Below are 21,187 nucleotides of genomic sequence, written 5' to 3'. Positions count from 1 at the left end.
CATCAACCTGTGTGTTTTCAATGTGTTTTGCTGGAACTTGAAATTTTTTTGCCAAATTAACATTGATAAAATTATGCTTGCAACTAGGATTTATGAAAACAATGATCTTCTCCTTCTGAATCAATCCATGAACCTACAATAAGGAGATACCAGCAGAAAATAACCCTTTAGGTTTCTTGGTTTCCTTGTTTCCTGTAAAAATAAAATCTGTCTAAATAAAATCTGTCTGTGTGAACTTAGATTTACGGTCAAAGTGGTCACAAATAGCTTTTGCGAACATTTTCCAAGTAGTTGTCCTTGGATGGCATTGTTGATGACACTGCCACTGCCACCATTGCCATCTTTCATCGTCCAAGTACATTTTTCCCACACTCAACTGAATCGCATCATCATAGATGTAATTCAATTTGAAATATTTCTCCATTTTTGCTAGCCATGTGGTTGGATGAGAGCCATCAAATTTATACACGTTCCTCTAATCTAGGCCCGCCATCACAAAAAAAATTGGCAAAAATTTGAAATAGCCACAATTCCGTCAATATTGCTCAGAATCCCTATTATGACCTGTTTTTGGAAATGGAACAGCCATTCTGCATCTGCCCATGTGATAGAAATCCTAATCCGGCACTGGAATTTCAGATTTGCGCTGCAACTCTCCCGTCATCACCCAAAATTCCGAAAAAAAGAGTTGATTTTAAATCAGCGATATCTTCCTCATCCGAACTCCGATTCAACTGATTTTTTTTTAATTGAGTATTTTTTCACAAAGAATCTAGATCTACAATTAGATTTTGCAAATCTTGCACCAGGACGTCCAGATCTGCGCCGCAAACTTGCTTCCCTGAAAAATTGTTTGCAACACCACTGATTTTTAGATCAGTGATATCTCCTTCATCCGGACTCCGATTCGGCTGATTTTTTTTTGAAATCAGGTATTTTTTCACAAAGAATCTAGATATACAATTAGATTTTGCATATTTTTCCCAAAACGTACAGATCTGATCTGAAAACTCGCGGCCCTAGGAAAAAAAAAAAAAACTCCACTTTTGCCCAAGAAAGTGCTCTGATACTACTTGTTATAAATCTGATCTGAAATAAAAGAGAATACAAATATACCCAGAAATAAGAAGATAGAAATGCTTCACTTTATTGATATCAAAACCCTTAAGGTAGGGCAACACCATACATTCACTCCTTAAGGAAGGAGAATACTCCACAAGCCATATGCAATGTGGAGTCTCTAGCCTCTAGATAGGCCTCATACATACAATACCATGGTTCCCTCAATACCATCTATCTAATACCATGGGCCCATTACATTATTACTAACTACTTGTGGTCCCTTACATGATACGGGTTAACCACCTTATTTATTACTATGGCCCATCCCATTATTACATTATTCCCTTAGGTACCTCCCTTTGTACCCCATATTATCCCCCCTAGGTATATAACAGGAAGAATAAATATTGTGTTCATTATGAGAGATACTAACCATATTAGATCATGTAGGTAACCAATCATAATGATAGATAAAAGAGAGGACCAATGAGATAGAAGTGTTAGAGTTGATCAAGAGCCAAACAAAAAACAATAGTGTAATCTATGAATCTAAATTGTGTATTCTAATATTTATGAGATGAGTAGACTATTGCCCCTCTAACTTAGGTTTTGGTTATGTTATGTTGTACGTGTGTTTAAATTCATTTGAGATTTGCCTTGGAGAACATTTTGTTCTATCAAGAAATTAAGAACATTGCACAATGTAGAAGGAAAGAGGAGGTGAATTGGGCAAACTATGTTGTTGATCGAGTCATTTAGTACGAAAATGAAGTTGAGCTATGGAAGAGTGAAAATGAAGCATTAGGAAAGCTCAAATAAAATAACAAAAGTTGTCTGGGAAGAAATGGCAAGAGGAGTTTGAAGAAAGACAATGAAGAGAGAATTCTAGGTGCTAAGAAGAAGTTAGAAACAAAATAAGTCACAAAAGTCGAAGAAATGTTGATTTTTTGTGTAGCATCGAGAGGTATTCCCACATGCCGAGAGGTCTCCTAAGTCACGATAGAAATATTATAAAAGATTAAATTAAAACTTATTTTCTTTGGGGCATCAAGTCAGCCCAACAAGGTGAAGAGATGTGTTCGACTAGTATAATATACATGATGTGAAATTTCATTTTGGTCATCATTACATAATCACTTATTTCTCTTTGAGGCAGTTACACGTGTAACAGAGGGAGGACGAGTTGATTGAAGTTTAAATGAGTTTATCTATTATTTGATCGAGCCATTTGACTGGGCATTGAGTGCAAAATTAGGCCACATTAACTGTGTTTTACTACAAAATTATGTCGCATTTGATTGCATTTGACCACATAATTAGGTTGTAGTTAAACGTGGAATTAGGCTACAATTGACCCATTATAGAAATTTTGAGGTAAAAAATAGGCCTCAAAACAAAAATGTACAACACAAACCAACTTTATAAGAACCAATAGGATTCAATATGATGATGTGAGTCATGGGAGATGATTCATTTTTGGAGTAAAAAGGTAAAAAGATAACAAACAAAAAACTACTTTTTCAATTCATATTTTCAACTTATCTCCCTATGATTTTAGGAGTACCTATGTTGCATACTTTTGATGGACCCTGCAACATAAAAAATGTGAAATACATGAAAAAATGTGATTGCAATTGCAATCACAATTTTTCATGTATTTCACATTTTTTCGTGTTGTAGGGCCCATCGAAAGTATGCAATATGGGTACTCCTTGGATGCAAAATTAAATTATGCATCCAACAAGTGCTCTCGCTCGAAATTTGATAAAATCATAGAGAGATAAGTTGAAAAAAAAAAAACGCCCAAAACTTGATGAGGTAATCTAATCTTATTTTATTATCTCCACTATTATTTTATAATATTCCTTAGGAGGCCTATTTTAGACTTCAAAATTTATTTAATGCACAGTTTGACCACAACATTAGGTCGCAATTGACCACACAATTAGGTCCTAGTTGACCACAGTTTAACTGCAGGATTTAGCCACACATGACCGCGATCTAACCGCAGGGCCGAGTTGACCACAAACCTAATATTGACTAGACCAAAGTTTGACCAAAATTGACTGATTTGACTAGTTTTGACCAAGACTATCTTGTTGTTGATTTTGACTAGGTTTGATTGGTATGTTGACTTGGACATTAGCACAAAGACAAATTGGATTTGCAAACCTCGTTGAAGAATAATTTCTCCTAGAAGAAAAGTGTGATATTCCTAATGGAAATTTTACAATGATAAGAAAGTCATGCAAAGATAATAACACAAAAATTTTCAAAAATGCATACACATAAACTAGAAATATCTCCAAATCCACAAACTCGTCAAGATTTTATTAATAATAGTGTTGCGGTACAAATGAGTTGGAGAAAATGCACTTGGGATTGCACAAGGCAAGCTACAAGCACCAGGTGATGAATACAAGAAAGCTTAACAATTATAATAGCAAGCTCCTCTAAAAAACTGCATTGTTGCTCCAAAACTACATTATTGCTTGACTTCGCCCCCTGATTTTCCCACTCTAGAGTGCCCAGAAAATTCTATAAAATTAAGAGAGTGCTCCTTTGTAGAAATTTTGAATAATAAACACTTATTCACAGAGATTATCCTGATTATACACTATTGCGGAATACATGCATAATACATAACCTCCTCTACGTTGATCATCAATTTAGCAGCATTAAAATCAATGAAACATCAATCGTATGCACACATTAACACAGTATGTAACCTAGGGAAAGCATACAGCTGAAAACCCCACACTATCTGTATATTATAATGATTTAGAACATGTAACAATACATAGTATAATACTCCTCACAAGTACTCAGTACTATCTCCACCTGTTACACACAAAACTAGCTCAGATCTGAATTAATCACAGGTTCAAATCTCCTCCGTTGCTTGCCTGCCTCCACTGTGCAATCCTGCATGAGAATGAATTATTATGGCTGATCCAAACTCGTCTTTTTCTTGGTTGAACCACGCAATCCTCATTGGCATTACTCAATCCATGCATGTGCAAATCTCATGCACAACTATAGTCACAATTGACAGCTGTCTTGCCCTTTCACTCACCTCTAACACCTGTCTCTGTTGAACTGTCCATGCACTGAGTTAACTGATGTATTCTTTAGTTTCTTTATGAGTTAATAATTAGTGAATTAATTAACAATCAATTCACACAACTCATCACTAGTGTATTCTTTAGTTAGACTAAATACAACTAGTTCAACTAAGTCAAACCGAACACAACTCCATCAACTCCACATCCAACTCCATAGAACTCACATGCATGAGTTCTAACTGAAGTCCTCCATGCAATAGCTCAACTAACACATAAGAAACCACGTGATTCCTTTTGTCAGCTGCATGTTCCACATCCGTAGCTCGAACTGAAGTGCTCCAAGAGAATAAGATAATGTTTAGAGTCCAAATATTACTAAGGGTTAATAATATTTGATTGTTTCTATTTTTAGCCTAGCAGTCTAAAAATAGACTCTGATCACTCCGTTGTGAACCAAAAATAGAAGCCCGTCTATTTTTCCAACATGACCAATCATTCGTAAACAGCATCCTGCAACTCATAGACCATGATCCATATGTCTAAAAATAGACTTTGCGCCAAAAATAGTCTGCGGGCCCACTTAGTGAAGGCAACTCCTTTCCACTAAGCTCCATCATCTTGTTGCATTTTCAACACTCCCTCTCAACAAGATATGGATTATCTGCAACCCTTATCCTGTAACTCTGGAATGTTCTGCATGCAACACATTTGCCCGGTCCACTTGCTCCAACAACACTTGGAACAAAAAAATACTCCCAACTGACCACACTATTGGGCTAGAAACATACTCTGATGCTGAAGCTCTACCTGCTACTGACAAGTGCTCCCTCTCTGACATTTTCACTACTGCAACATCTTCATGCCTCTCGCACCATTGCACACTTCTATGTGCCACCTAGCACTGTGCAAAACACTTGTGCCTCTCGCATTGCTGCAGCCTGCTAGCTATGTGCTGTCCTGGGATTCCCTACACTATCGCTCTCTCTGCCACTCCATCTGCATCTATCTATACCCAATCAGTCAATTCCTGCTACTCCACATCGGGGCTCCCGTAGCAAGGTCTCATCCAAGAGGTTGGGTACCTCAAGGATCCTACCCCTCCTCCTTGGGAAGAGCACTCTATATCGCCCCACTCCTTCCTGGAGGTATGGCTGCATGCGATCCCTCTGCCCACCTTGCTCGAAGTTTCCCCCAACTGGAGGTCTCTGCATGAGTAGATGTCTCTACTCGATCTCCTCTCAACTTCCCCTATTGTGGCTGCTCCACAACCTCCTAAAGTTGTTGCACCAATCGTGGCTCCTCCACAATTATCTGATACTTCTTCTGGATCTACATGTTGATAGGTAATATACCCTCCCTCTCAACCACCAAGTCTCCATCAGTTGCCTTGCTGCTCAAGGCTTTGCATGCATCTAGATGCAACTGATAAAGGTTCCTGACTTGAACCCCTATCTTCCGGGTTTCTCTAGTTGTCTTGCTGCGCAAGAAAGCCTTTCCCTCGCTGAAGACAACATCATATCCCTTGTCTTCTAACATCGCCACAGAGATAAGATTCTTCTTCAATCCTGGAACATGCATCACTTCCTTCAATCTGAAGGGTTTACCAGACTCCCTCTCAAAGGAAATGGTACCGATACCGGTCGCACTGTATCTACCATCATCGCTCATCTCGATGTGCACTCCAAGATCTTTCTCATCTAGATCAAAAAACAAATCTCGATCTCCTGTCATGTGAGAAGACACACCACTGTCCAAGAACCATACCGATCCCATCACACTTGATACCAAGCATGCGATCAGCGAAAATTCCAGCTCAAACTGCGAGGCTAGAGCCTCACCTGCTGCAGATCCAGCAGCTTGCTTGTTCTTCTTCTTCTGCAGACAATTTGTGGCATAATGTCCGTGCTGGTGACAGTGAAAGAACTTCACCTTGGACATGTCCTGCTTCTTGCCTTTCGCACCAAAATGAGAAGCTTTCTTGCTCTTCCCCTTCTTTGATTTGGCAGCCAAAGAGCAATTTTCTTCATCAGGTGCCTTTGATGAAGATCCATCCCTGGTATTCCGCCTGATCTCCTCCTACACAAGATCTGACCAAAGTCTTTCCCATCTTGGCAATTTCTCCCAACCATTGACAGAGTCCTGATAGGAATGCCAACTCTTCGGAAGACCAAGGAGAGCCAAGCTCACCAAGTCCTCATCATCGACAGTCACCCCCACACTTCCCAGCTCATCCCAGCACTGGGTGAACTTTGTGAGATACCTGGGCATATTGTCTCCATTCTCACACTTAATGTTTCTAAGTTTATCCTTGAGCGCCATTCCACCAGCTCAAAACTCAACCACTTCTGATCTAAAATTCGTGAGAACAAAGTATTTCTCGTACAGAGATTGACTGTATGGGCTTTTACTAGATATCTCACCTTCCAAAGGAAGGATGAATCCAAAGGATACCTGGCCCGATTACAGAATCTACCTGAAGAAATAAAATGTAAACATTGTCTGAATAATAGATCTGATGATCAACTCCCCTCCGATACCATGTAGAAACTTTTTCTACAAATCATCTAGCTCTGATACCATGTAGAAATTTTGAATAATAAACACTTATTCACAGAGATTATCCCGATTATACAATATTGCGGAATACATGCATAATACATAACCTCCTCTACGTTGATCATCAATTTAGCAGCATTAAAATCAATGAAACATCAATCGCATGCACACATTAACCCAATATGTAACCTGAGGAAAGCATACAGCTGAAAACCCCACAATATCTGTATATTATAATGATTGAGAACATGTAACAATACATAGTACAATACTCCTCACAAGTACTCAGTACTATCTCCACCGGTTACATACAAAACTAGCTCAGATCTGAATCAATCACGGGTTCAAATCTCCTTCGCTGCTTGCCTGCCTCCACTATGCAATCCTGCATGAGAATGAATGATTATGGCTGATCCAAACTCGTCTTTTTCTTGGCTGAACCATGCAATCCTCATTGGCATTACTCAATCCATGCATGTGCAAATATCATGCACAACTATAGTCACAACTGACAGTTGTCTTGCCCTTTCACTCACCTATAACACCTGTCTCTGTTGAACTGTCCATGCACTGAGTTAACTGATGTATTCTTTAGTTTCTTTATGAGTTAATAATTAGTGAATTAATTAACAATCAATTCACACAACTCATCACTAGTGTATTCTTTAGTTAGACTAAATACAACTAGTTCAACTAAGTCAAACTGAACACAACTCCATCAACTCCACAGAACTCACATGCATGAGTTCTAACTGAAGTCCTCCATGCAATAGCTCAACTAACACATAAGAAACCACATGATTCCTTTTGTCAGCTGCATGTGCCACATCCGTAGCTCGAACTGAAGTGCTCCAAGAGAATAAGATAATGTTTAGAGTCCAAATATTACTAAGGGCTAATAATATTTGATTGTTTCTATTTTTACCCTGGCAGTCTAAAAATAGACTCTGATCACTCCGCTGTGAACCAAAAATAGAAGTCCATATAATTTTCCCAACAGGACCAATCATCCATAAACAGCATCCTGCAACTCATAGACCATGATCCATATGTCTAAAAATAGACTTTGCACCAAAAATAGCCTGCGGGCCCACTTAGTGAAGGCAACTCCTTTCCACTAAGCTCCATCATCTTGTTGCATTTTCAACATCCTTGCCCAAAACCTAGAAAACCCCAGAAAGGATTTGGCTTATCTTTAATTCAAAGTCGAACCCACAAAATGGTGCAAATTCTCTAGCGAACTAACAATTCGCCCTGCTATAAGAATTAGGATTTCAGGTCCGGATATCGCCCGAAAAAATCTGTAAATTATTTGTAGACTCCTCTCAATAAACCCACAAAAACCCAGAAAGGGTTTTGGTTGAATCCACTAATCCTCGATAACCCCCCAATAAGTGCAAATTGCCCAATTTGGCCAGAAAACGCCCCACAAAACTAATACTGTTGAATTAAGCCCAAATCCACCACTGGAAATCTCTCCCAACTTTGGCTAAATTCTCCCCTGAGGAATACCTCCAATCTCTGACCTTTATCTCTCCTCAACCTCTATTCCTCCAACCCCTGTGCACTTTCAAAAATGTAGAATTTTGACCCCAAAAATTCTCTCAACTCAACCCAGCTGAAATAACTTGCAAATATGCCCAATGGAAACTCTAAATTGAGCTCCCCAAATTGCCTCACTAGGGAGACACTCGAAGTTCTCCGAAATGAGAGTGGAATTCCTGCTCGGAAATTCCTTGTGCTAAACAGCACGGTTGTCTTGGCTAAGCAGCTCAAGAGAACTAATGTTGAATTGTCAAATGATTAAAGATACCAAATGGAGGCCTCCAAGCTCTATTTATAATTGCTAGTCCTCTCCCTTGGTGGTCCCCACCTTCCACTAATAAAATATTACTTTGACGTCATTCTTCATTAAAATAATAATTTCCACTTTTCTCCCACGAAATAATATTTTCTCTTTTTTATTTAATATGACCAAAAATTGGCAAAACTCCTTAGTGAATTTTGCACTCCCAAGAATTGGGAACATTACAAAAAGTTGTTTGGTTTTCTCCCGAGTTTGGGTTTCCCGAGGTAAAATTGTTGTCTTTATTGTGCATGGGTGCCTTTCTCTAATCTTTATTGTTTCTGTTGCATTTATTGTTGATATTTTTTGAAGTGTAATTGCTCAATGATATCAATGGCATAAGAATATTGTGTAGAAATCATTAGGAAGTAATTACCTAGGAGAAAATTGTATTCCATTGTGAATCTTGTAGAAAATTCAACATGGTTTCAGAGCTTTGTTGAAAGAGAAGCCATTGAAGTCAACCTAAGAGACAAGTGTTCAACAACTTGACTAGATTCTGATTTCTTTTCAATTGGTGCCAAGTCTCTAAAAGGAAGATATTGTTATAAACCTTCAGATGGAAGTTACTCCAGAGCCAAAGAGAACTGAGGAGAAATCCTCCCTCACCTACATTTATATAAAGTGAGAAGAGAGCCTATCATAACATTTGTATTAAAGTATGTGATTTTAATATTGATGTATTCATATTGGAGTTTGTATGTTTGTGTGGTATAAGAATTGGAAGAATTAGGGTTTGTAAACCCTATAGAAGACTTGGAGGTTATGACTTGTATTGAAGTCTCAAATTAAAAAGTCCTAGGTTTTGTGAGATGAAACTCTAGAGCAAGACTTGAGATGTTAGATGCAAGTGGGGTTTGTGTGATGCATACTTGGTTTATCTCCTTGATAGCAAGTGGAATGACTTGGTGTTGATGCTAGCTTGTTGTTTATCCTTTGGTCTGGATAGATAGCTTGATGAATCTGTAGGTTGAAGAAACCCCAACCCTCACAGTTCATGCAAATAAATAAATAAATAAAACAAAAGGAAAGCAACATGCATCAACAGTTGATGTTGAGGATGAGGATGAGCATCCACCTCATAAGAAGACAAAGGTATTTAAGCTTGATGAGATTGTAGATGGGCTTCATTGATTTCTGCAAGGAGGCGAGGATCAAGGAGGAGTTGGCTATTCCTTACAACCCTCAACAATTTCTTTTTTAATCAAGAGATAAGTGCTTCATATTTTTCCTCCCTTAATTATTTTTACTTTTTTGTCAGCCTTTTGTCCTTGTATTTTTTTTTTGTTATGATTTTTCTTCCATGGCCTCCTAAATGGAGGTAAGAATGGGTACATTGTGGTGACTACCAAAGCAATGATTCATGTATCAATTGGCAACATTAAGAGTGTTGTGGCAAGAGGGTTCTCCCATAAAGAGGGAGTGGACTATGAGGAGATTTTTGCTCCAAGTCACCAAATGGTCAAGTTCTTATATGGCCTGAGAGCTCAAGCATAGACTTGACAAGAGTGATTGATGGTTGAGAGGGAGGATTGAACAAATTATTAGGGTATCCAAGACCGTGTCAGATGATCGGAAGAGCTTCTAGTTCCGAGGGAGTATATAGTCAAGCATAATGGAAGGAGCAGCCTTCCAAGAGGATGTCATGTTATCATACAAGATTCTCATAGACATGATGTATCTAGGAGTTGTATGCCTTCTATGAGGGAACCATGTCAGACAAAAGAGTGTGCTTCAATGACAGAGGAAGTAGTAGTGGCAGAAGAACTTGCTTAGATGACAAAGGGAGCATCCTAGATTACCACAGATGGATCTTCTTTAGTGTCAAAGGGATTTAGTCATTGAATTTGAGAAGAGGGATCTTGGCTTGATGAATTAGTTCTTGGGATTGGAGGTGTAGAGACTTGATGAGATCTTCCTTAGATAGGAGAATTACATTTTCCATATTTTGGGGGAGATTCGGTATGATGGACTACAAGTCCATGGCTACACCTTTGGTGACCAATATGAAGCTACGTGATTTCGCTTCATATTCATATTTGGTGAATTCCACAATGTACACGCAGTTGATTAAATCCTTGATGTACCTGGTGAACACCAAGCCTGATATTTTCTTTACAGTAAACACCCTGGGCAACTTTATGGTTGAGTTGAGGCATGTACGTTGGGTTGTAGTGAAGCATGTGTTGAGGTACTTGTGAGGTACAATTGGTATGATATATGCCTCAGGTGGTGAAGTGAGGTTGTAGGGATATACGAATTCAGATTGAGAAAAGAGTGCAGAGGACATAAAGAGCACCTCAAGGGTATTGCTTCAACTTAGGAACATCTATGATATCTTGTTTTAGTAGGAAGTAGACTCATGTCGCATTCAAGATAGTAGAGGCAAAGTAACATCGCAACTATTGTCACAAGTCGTGAAGCAGTGTGGCTTCATAAGATTTTTGTAGGATTATTTAATTAGGACACTTCATCTGAGACATGGTGCAGAAAGGAGAAGTGTAGCTTCCAATGCACGTCCATAAACGAGTAGACTGTTGACATTCTCACCAAGCCTCTATCTAGAGTTAAGTTTGTATACTTCAGAGACAAGCTTGGTGTGATACAAAAGGTCTCCCTCATTGAGAGGGAGGGTCGATCTCTTTGTAGAATCGGGCATACCATCTCCTAAGATGCCAAAAGGACTTGTCTAGGTTGTTCTAATTTGCCTAGGGGAGATGGATACACTCACCGAATATGTTAGAAATACTTGGTTGGGTCATGTTGATTTGACCAGGGTTGAATGGCCTAGGGAAATTACAAGACTGGATGGATCTTCTCTTGAGAAGCTAGAAGGACTTGGCTAGGTCATGTTGATTTGACTAGAGGAGATAGATGAAATTCACCTAAGAAGCCATAAATGACTTTGGATGGGCCATGCTAATTTGTCCAAGGGCAGATCTTCTCCTTAGTAAACAGAAGGATCTGGCTGGGTCATGTCGATTTGACCAAAGGAGATAGATGATCCTCTCCTAAGAAGCCATGAAAGAATTTGGCTAGGTCTTGTTGATTTGACCAGAGTATATTGATACATTTACCTAAGAAGCCATAATGGAGTTTGGTTGGGGCATGCTAATTTGGACAGGGGTAAATGGCCCAGGAGTCACATTTCCTACTCCAAGATGGAGTGATCTATGCATGTGCATGTGAGGAGTCACATTGCCTACTCCAGGATGGAGTGATCTATAGACATGCATAAGATAGCAATCTCATGAACTTTTATGTGGAGGAGAAATTTCAACTAAGGGGAAATCTATTGTAGCCAAGGAGAATACCTCCCTCTCTAAGAGGGAGTGTTGATTTTTTGTGTAGCATTGGGAGATATTCCTACATGCCAAGAGGTCTCATAAGTCAACCTAGAAAAATTATGAAATATTAAGCTAAAGTTTATTTTCTTTTGGGCATCAAGTTGACCTATGAAAACAAGTCAGCCCAACAAGGTGAAGGGATGTGTCCCTTAGGCTAATTCACCCCCATTCAATTAGTATATATGTGTGATGTGAAATTTCATTTTGGTCATCATCACAACATCTCTTATCTCTCTTAGAGGCAGCTGCAGGTGTAACAAAAGGAGGACAAGTTGACTGAAGTTTGAACAAGTTTAACTGTTGTATTACCAAGCCATTTGATTGGGCATTGACCACATAATTAGGCCATAGTTGACCATAGTTTACTACAGAATTAAGTCGTAGTTGACTGAAAAATTAAGCCACAGTTGACCACAGAATTAGGTCATAGTTGACTGTAGTTTGACCATAGAATTATGTCGCATTTGACCGCAGTCTGACTGCAAGGTCGAGTTGACCACATACCTGATATTGAATAAACAAAAGTTTGACCAAACTTGACCAGTTTTGAAAAGGACTATCTTGTTGTTGATTTTGACCAGGTTTGACTAGTATTTTGACTTGGATATTGGCACAGATTTCTATGCAAATTGGATTTGTAAACCTTGTTGAAGAATAATTTCTCCTAGAAGAAAAGTTGTTGGGCTTTTTCCCAAATTTGGGTTTCCCGAGCTAAAATTGTTGTTTTTATTGTGCATGGTTGTCCTTCTTTGATCTTTACTATTTTCACTACATTTACTATTGACATTTTATGAAGTGTAATTACTTAATGATATTAGTGGCATAAGATACTGTGTGGAAATCATTAGGAAGTAATTATCTAGCATAAAATTGTATGCTATTGTGAATCTTCTAGAAAATTCAATAAGAAAGCGATTGAGGAGTAGAAGAAGAAGAAGATGAGGAAGTTGGAGATGTTGTAAAGCAACTTGTGAAGTTGTTGAAAAACAATAGGAAGGTGAAGATAAAATCTTTGTGCTATAACATAAGCTTGAAGGGAAAAAAAGGATAGTATGTCTCAATGAAATAGAGTGATCTATTAAATTTGAAATTGTGGAGTTACCTTGGAGGATAAAAAAAAATTATACCAAATCAAAGGCTCAAGTTGATAATTAGTTGGATTTTGTCCAACACAAACATATTTGGAAGGGAAGATGAAGATAAGGAGTTGGAGTAAGATTAACAGGAAACTAGAGAAAATATCTCCGATGTTGATTACAAATGTGCATTAAACATTTGCAAAATTTGTGACTATAGGAGAAAAGTGGACAAGGATAAACCCAAGAAATTTGCAAAATATCAATTCAAATTAAAAATGAGGAGGATAAAGACCAATAAATTTGAAGATATGTATATGAGTTGAATTTTACTATGTATGATAAAACTATTTTGCATACAATGTACTCAACGAAGGAGCTATATCAATTGGCACTAAAGATAGAGAAGAAATTTGAGTTCAATACTAGTAGAAATAATTATTTTTGTGGAAGAAGCATTGGTCATTGAGGTAGAGGTTCAAATTACAAACCAAAGATAGATGTTCAAAACACAATATGTTGGCTTTAATTTATGACCAATAAGAGAGAAAAGGTAAAATATATCAACAAGTATATAAAAGGAGAACCATTTGATGAGAAGACAAAAAGGTCAAAAGAAAATAGAATGATATGTTGATACTGAGTTAGAAGTCATGTATTTTCAAAGGGAAAGGAATACTACAACAAAATTTCATTATTTGAGAGTTTTTTTTGGGAAATTCTTCGGTTACCAATTTTGGTCGAAACTATGTCCTAGTATAGACTAGTTTTTTGAAAGAAAAAAATCAACTACACTTTCATATTAAATTTTATAAGTAATGTAAGTTTCAAAATTACGGTAGAGATTTAGTTCGAAATGATGGTCTAAATAACGGTTGACATATAAGTTTTTATAACAAATTATTGGTCATTGGAAAGGTCAAAACATATGTATTATAGGTCAAAATTTTGACTTTTACACGACATAATTAATGGCATACCACTAGGACATATATTTATCTTAAATTCATATTAGTATTGGAAGAATATTATCATATCATGGAGTTTCCTTACTATAGTAACATTTGTTGGCATTTGTTGCAATTATTGTTTTGTCAGCTTATGCCATAATATTATGCATGTTTAGCATGGTGAGCTAGCTCAATATGGTTGAATTCCTTGAGCTTCATGTAAGAGGTATTGGGATTGATCCATTGTTATAGTTGCTTCTATTGCATACCTCTCTCAATGTCCAAACCAAGTAAAGTGTTTTAAATTAGTAGTAACGAGTTTACATTGGGTACCATTTTCCAAACTCAAGGAAGTGCCTAAGGTTTTCCTGTGAGGATTTAAAACACGCACACATGTAGATATTATGTTTGTCTAATTTGTACGCATATTATAATTTGTGATAACTTAAACCCATATTTTCAAAGGTAATTTATTGGTTTCCAATCTGGGTTGCAAAATTATCCTTTTGTTTATTGTTTTCAACTACTTTCTTATAGTAGTTTAAAGCGCACACACACACACACACACACTTACTATGTTTGACTAATTTGTAAGCATGTTATAATTTGTGATAACATGAACCCATATTTTCGAAGGTAATTCGTTGGTTTCCAATCCAGGTTGAAAATTTGTCCTTTTGTTTATTGTTTTCGACTAGTTTCTTATGGTAGATTGTTTCAACCTATTTTTCTTATACCATTTCATATAATATGTAAGTTTTGAAATAATGGTTGATTGTGGTGAGCCCATAATCTAGACTTATGAAGGAAATGAATTGAAATATTGATTTGTAACCAAAACACAAAGATGCGGTAAAAATTGTCTTCTATCAGTGAATGGAATGTGTTGAAACTATAAAAATGCAAAATGAAACAAACTTGCTCGAATGGTGGTAGCTTATCTTTGAGAAGAGATGTGGCAACTATGCACATTTATTTAAGTGCATTATAATGAGACGGAAAGGCCATTTTTAACATACATTAGAACTGAGGAAACCCTAAACATCCAAAAACCTAACCCTAGGAGATGAAACTCCAAAAGGTTTGTGGGCCATGGGGTTAGTTGGTACGTCAACTTCCCAAGGTCGTACCTTTCTTCATATGACCTATGTTTGGTGCACTCATTAGCTCATTGGAAAGGTCTAGCCGAGATGTACACATTCCAATTAGGCCCAAGCCAAAGCCCAATACTATCTTCAGGGCCTTGCCATATCAAAAAAACATCGTTTAGGGCCTCAAAACGACCACGAAAATTCAGTTTCCCAAAAATTGTAGAAAAGTTGCCAAAATGGAGAATTTTGCTTTGATCTAGTGGAATAGGTGGGTGGCCACCAATATCCACCTAGATAATTCCTCACCCCTAGGAAGCAATGGTCTCCAATGTATTGAGTTCTCTATTAAATAGGGAAACTTCTGCTAAAATTTGCCCTAGGTGAGCCACTTACCTTGGTGTAGGAGTTTCTCTAGTTTGATAGTCTGATCACGTTGGATCCTCAGTTGGTGAATTCCCTTAACCTATGTTTCCACAATATGATCAATGGTTACATGTTCGATGTAGTCGGGGTTAAGCTCTATCAATTTCAACTTCTATATTATCTCTGATGTGTCCAATAATGGTGGGAAATATAGTTGAAGGAGGTCCACATTAAGCATAGGGTGTAAGTGAACAAAGGGGAGAACACTTAGCTCAAAATAATTATCACCCATAACCTTGGTGATGGTGTAAGGTCCATAGAAAAGTGGACAAATCTTCTAATGGGGTCCTGTAAGGTGCTTTTCTGCAAATGCAACCAACTTTGTCTCCCACCTGAAATTTGTGTAGCACCTAGTGTTGATCATGGAGCTGCTTGTACTCATTATTTTCTTTTTGTAAAATATCATATGTTGACAGATGCACTAAATTTGTTTAATGAATTTGTTGGCTTTGTCGGCCTCAAAGTGAGCATGGGAATATTTCATCTGTGTGGACACAAAAGGTCTTACATCAATAAGGCCCAATGGTTGAAATTGTAGACCCATCTAAAAAGGGTTGTGTTAGGTCAAGTGATGGAGGGTTTTGTTGTACCTGTGTTGAACACAAGGTAGAATTTCATCCCATATTCATGGATGCTTGGAGTTGTACATGCAAAAGATATGCATGATCACCCTCGCAGTGGATTTGGTGGTGGAAGGCAATGGATTTGGTGAGCTTGGTGTCCAATACTAACCAAAGGCCCAACTAGAATGTGATTAGGATCCTACTATCCTTATATGATATGATGGTTTGTGGCATCCCAAAATGTACCCACACCCATTTGAAGAAGTGCTTGGTAGTGGCCTTCATTGTGATATTCTTCTTGCAGACTGTTAGAATGGCCATCTTAGAAAATCGATCAACAACCACTTAGACACTATTAATGACCTTATTGGTTGAGGGAAGACCATACATGTAATTCATCGAGATGGATTCCTGGTGGGAGTAGGAAAATGGGTGTATAGGCCTTGCTTCTTAATGGTTTGTTTGCAAATGGCACACGAAATGTGGGACCTGATATACTTGCTGACATATTGTTGAAGTTTCAGCCAATAGAAATACTTTTATAGTGTGGCCACTTTCTTTTCCACACCAAGGTTTCATGCTATCCTATTGTCGTGAGCTTCCAAAATAAACTTTGCATGCTCACTTGAAGGAACACAAATATGTCCCAAAATGGCACAACAGTTTGTATTGAAGATGGAATTCAGTGATGGTCATTCTTGTGCTCAACATTTGGAAGGTGGTAGCAAAGTCAGGATAAATCTCATAGAGTTGGGGCCAATCGGAGGCCTCATGTCCATAAGAGTGGAGCACCATGGTTAGCATTGTAATTAGCGATAGACTGACATAGTGAGCAGCGTGATTGGTGCTCCCTATCTTATAGTTGATATTGAGATGAAAACGAAGTATTTGGAGCATTTTTTATGGAAGTCATTGTACAATTTTCCTTGTGCATGCATGAATTACAGAGGCCTATGATCATTGTGGATGATTCTCTCCTTCTTGAGAATGCAATGCTTCTAATGGTGGAAGACTTGTATAAAGGAATACATTTATTTGGCATACTTGGGGTACATGTGGATGGAATCTAATAGTGTCTCACTATGGTATGCTACCAGATGACCATGTTGAGTGAGAACTATGCTCATAATATGATATGAAGCATGTATCTCAATCTCAAAAGGTTGTTGCAAATCAGGTAAGGAGAGAAATGTGGATGAACGCAAGCAATGTTTCAGATCATCAAAATCTTTTTTTTGCGACTTTTCCCACATGAATTTTTTGTTTCCACCACCTTTAGTCACTTAGTTGAGGACCCATGCAATATGGGAGAATCCCAACACGAACCTGTGATAGAAGTTAAAAAGTCCTAATAAAATGTGCAACTCAGTTAGTGCAGTTGAGGTTTGCCAATCATGAATGACCCGAATCTTGGTTGCACACATGCACACCACTCTCATCAATAGTGTACCCTAGGCATTAGACCCTACTCATGAGCATTTTTCCAAGTTAGCATATATTTTATGCTACCACAGAGTGTGAAGGATTTGTTGAATATGTTACAAGTGTTCTTCTCGACTCTTGTTGAAGATGAGGATATCATCTAGATATACCACCACAAAATAGTTGGTGAAAGGCTGCAAGATATCATCCATCAACCTCTTGAAAGTTGATGGGGCATTCGTCAAACCAAAGGGCATGACCAACCATTCAAAAAAACCTTCTCTAGATTTGAAAGCACTCTTCCATACATCAATTATATATTGGGGCCTGGTTGTAGCTGGAATTCTTATCAATCTCCCTGAAGTACTTGGCCCCATTGAGTTGGTCAAGAAGGTCATTAATTTGAGGATTTTTTTATCGATTCCTAATTTTGATTTTGTTAGGGGCCTATAATAAATGTAGAGTGGCCAGGTCCTGTATTTATTTTGAATAAGTATAATTGGCTTCCACAAGGTGAGGAGCTTGGTAAGATATTCCCTTTTTGTAGCAACTCTTAGATCTGGCACTTGACTTCCTCATTTTTTAGAAGAGAGCAATGATTGATTAGACCATTGGGTAGAGGTGTGTTGGGGTTTAGATCAATTGAATGCTTGACCTGACAATGTAGAGGTGCCCTAGTGGGTGAGGAGAAGATGTCTTTATATTCTTCCACAACCTTGTCCACTTGCTTTTGTTGCATGGAGAGGCCCTGTGTGAAGGCCATCAATGTGGTTGTGACCTTTTGCTCACTTTAAGAGTAAAAAAAAAGAGACAAATTTCCCAATATGGGAGATTCCCTTCTTGATTTTCTTATTGGAGATCAAAGAAATGGTGGTAGGCAGAGCTACCTCTAGTATCATGTATAGTTTTCTACCCAAAGTAATATAACATTGCTAGGTATAGACTCATATATAACATGATGTTTCCACAATTATGGTTGTCCTAAAAGAACATCACAAACATTAAGGGGGGAATATCACACAATACCTCATCCTTGAAGGGCTGGATACCATAGGGTAGGTGACATTATTGGCTAACGTGAATATCTCACACTTGGCGAGACACCGAATGGTGTATGATTGCGAGTCTAGTGTTGTTAGAGGGTCCAAATACTTGATGACCTCTGCTGAGATATGGTTCTTTTGACTTATGTTATCAGTAATGAAGTGCAACAAAGCACCCTTCACCCATATCTACAAGTGAAAAATGCACTCACCTTCCTCCTATTCTTCAAGTTCACTTCACTGGACCTTGGTGGTAGCAAGGGTGGCACTAGGTTCTACATCAATGATTTGCTTTCGCTTGTCTAGATCTAATTCAGAGTTAGAACATGCATTTGACTCTAAGAATTTCATCTCGAACACCAATGGCTACTTTGAGCAACATTCATTGATGTTATGCCAAAGGCTCTTATGGAATTCGCGCCACTTTCTCTTGTATTTCTTCGTCTTCCCATTACCCTTATTTATTTTTGGCTTAGACAAGTTGCCATGGGGTGGTCCATCATGGATTTGTCCTTTGTTTTGTGGGTTTGGGTTGCCTTTTACATACTTCAGCTATGAGGAATTTGCAAATCCAAACGCTTGCTTCTTCTATTTAAACTTATGTTCGATTTTTAAAACATATCAGTACATCACGGTGAGGAGATGTATAGAAACTCTGTTTCTATCTGGATGTATCTGTGCATACCATCATATTAGTTGAGCACTAGATGTCGCTTAGAGTCTTTGATACTTGGCTTAGTGTGCAAGGTATGGAAGATATTCATGAACTATAGCAATGTTTGGTCCCTCTCTTGCCACAATGTGATCCATCTCATGTATTAGTCATCATAGCTTCCAATACGGCGATAATGTTCCTCAATAGCATATTGAAAGAGCCCCTAGTGGATACAACCACAAACATTTTGGATTCCTTTGTGGCCTTTTACTTATGGTAAGTCTCTCACCAATCCTTGAAATGGGGGACAACCTTAAGGAACACAAAGGTTATATTTTCTCTATTGGAAAATTGCAAACAGAAAAATACCCTTCTAGCAGATTTAACCATTTCTCTAAAGCATTTACATCTATCTAGCCTTCAAATACAAGATAACAAAACTAACTTGTATCTTGAAGGGGTTGATGCCTCCAAAGTAGCTACTTGACAAAGATGCATCAATTGTTGGTAGTCGTCAAAGGATATGGGCAAAATTATCCATTATCTTGTTTCCTTGTCACGTGAGGATTTACTTAAACAACATTTTAATAGAATCTCCCACTCCCTCATCTTTCTTTTCTTTCGCCATGGGAGACCATTGGGTTTGTAAGGATGATCTTACAAAGGCTCAAGTAGTTCAAGTCCCAACTCCTTATACCTTGACCTTGTTGGGGACATGCATAGAGAAACAAATAAAGAGCATATCACTTTAATACCATTGATTCAAATTTATAAATGGAACCAAATGAAAAAACATATTTATAACAAAAAAAAGGCAAATAGTAAAACCTGACTTCTATCAATAAATGGAATGTGTTGAAACTTTAAAAATGTGGAATGGAGCAAATTTGCTTGAATAGTGATAACTTATCTCTAAAAAGAGATGTGACGACTACATACTAGAGCGCATTATGATGAGGTTGAAATGCTCTTTTTAACATAAAGCAACAATGAGGAAACCATAAACATCCAAAAACCTAACCCTAGGAGATGAAATTCCAAAAGGTTTGCAAGATTTGATGGGGTTAGTTGGATCATCAATTTCCTAGGGTTGTAACTTTTACATATGATCTCTATTTGGTATGCTTGGTAGCTCATTCGAAAGGTATAAATGAGAGGTTCACATTACAATCAGACCCATGCCAAAGCCTAAGACTATCACATGGACCCTAACACATCAAGAAAACATCGTTTAGGGCCTCATAATGGCCTTGGAATTTCATCAAATTAAAAATTTTAAAAACCCGCCAAGATGGAGAATTGTGCTTTGAGCTAATGGAATAGGTGGGTGAGCACCAGTATCCACCTAGATCAACCCAAACCCATCACCTTGGTTGTTAGGGCACTAACGCCATCTAATTCACCATCACAATCAAACTCACTAACACCACCAAATCTAATACCATTGGATTCACTAGTGATGCACATCATGGAATAAAATACTAGATAAAAATTACTTATGTATAATAAAGGTTGAATCAAAGCAACAATAAAATTTAAATCAGGCTTGAATACATACAATATAATTCAGTGCCCATTATATGCACATATAATTTATGCAATGGTAACTCAATGCATTATAGAATTCAATGCAACAATATTAACAACAATAATATATTTAAACACATACATCGGATCTTCCTATTAGAATATTCCTAAATTGATTGTAAACATCTTAACCAATGTCCAATTACCCATTTCATCCAAATAATGCATAAGTATGATGTATGGTAGAAAATAATAGGATACCCCTATCACAAATACTTATCTTTTCTAGATCCATCACCAACTTACTAGAAGGAATGGTTGGCCACCCAATTATATGCACTTTATTAAAGAGATCACCCCCTAGCTAGGGCTATGATACCACAAGAGTGAATTAATATAGAATGTCTCTAAACTCTCATACATGGTTCATTCCATAATTCTCAATCAAAGAAAACATTATTGTATTTCCTCCATGCATAATAATCCATGTTTAACCAGCGAACTCTTCCCTCCCACCTTGCATAACATAAAGAAAGGAGTTCCCTTCTCCACCACTTGAAA

The sequence above is a fragment of the Pinus tabuliformis genome, chromosome 9 (genome assembly GCF_031772625.1).
Source record: "Pinus tabuliformis cultivar Carrire ecotype Pingquan chromosome 9, CPIR1, whole genome shotgun sequence".
In the NCBI taxonomy this organism is placed as follows: Eukaryota; Viridiplantae; Streptophyta; class Pinopsida; order Pinales; family Pinaceae; genus Pinus; species Pinus tabuliformis.
Note: the sequence above shows the minus strand (reverse complement) of the source record.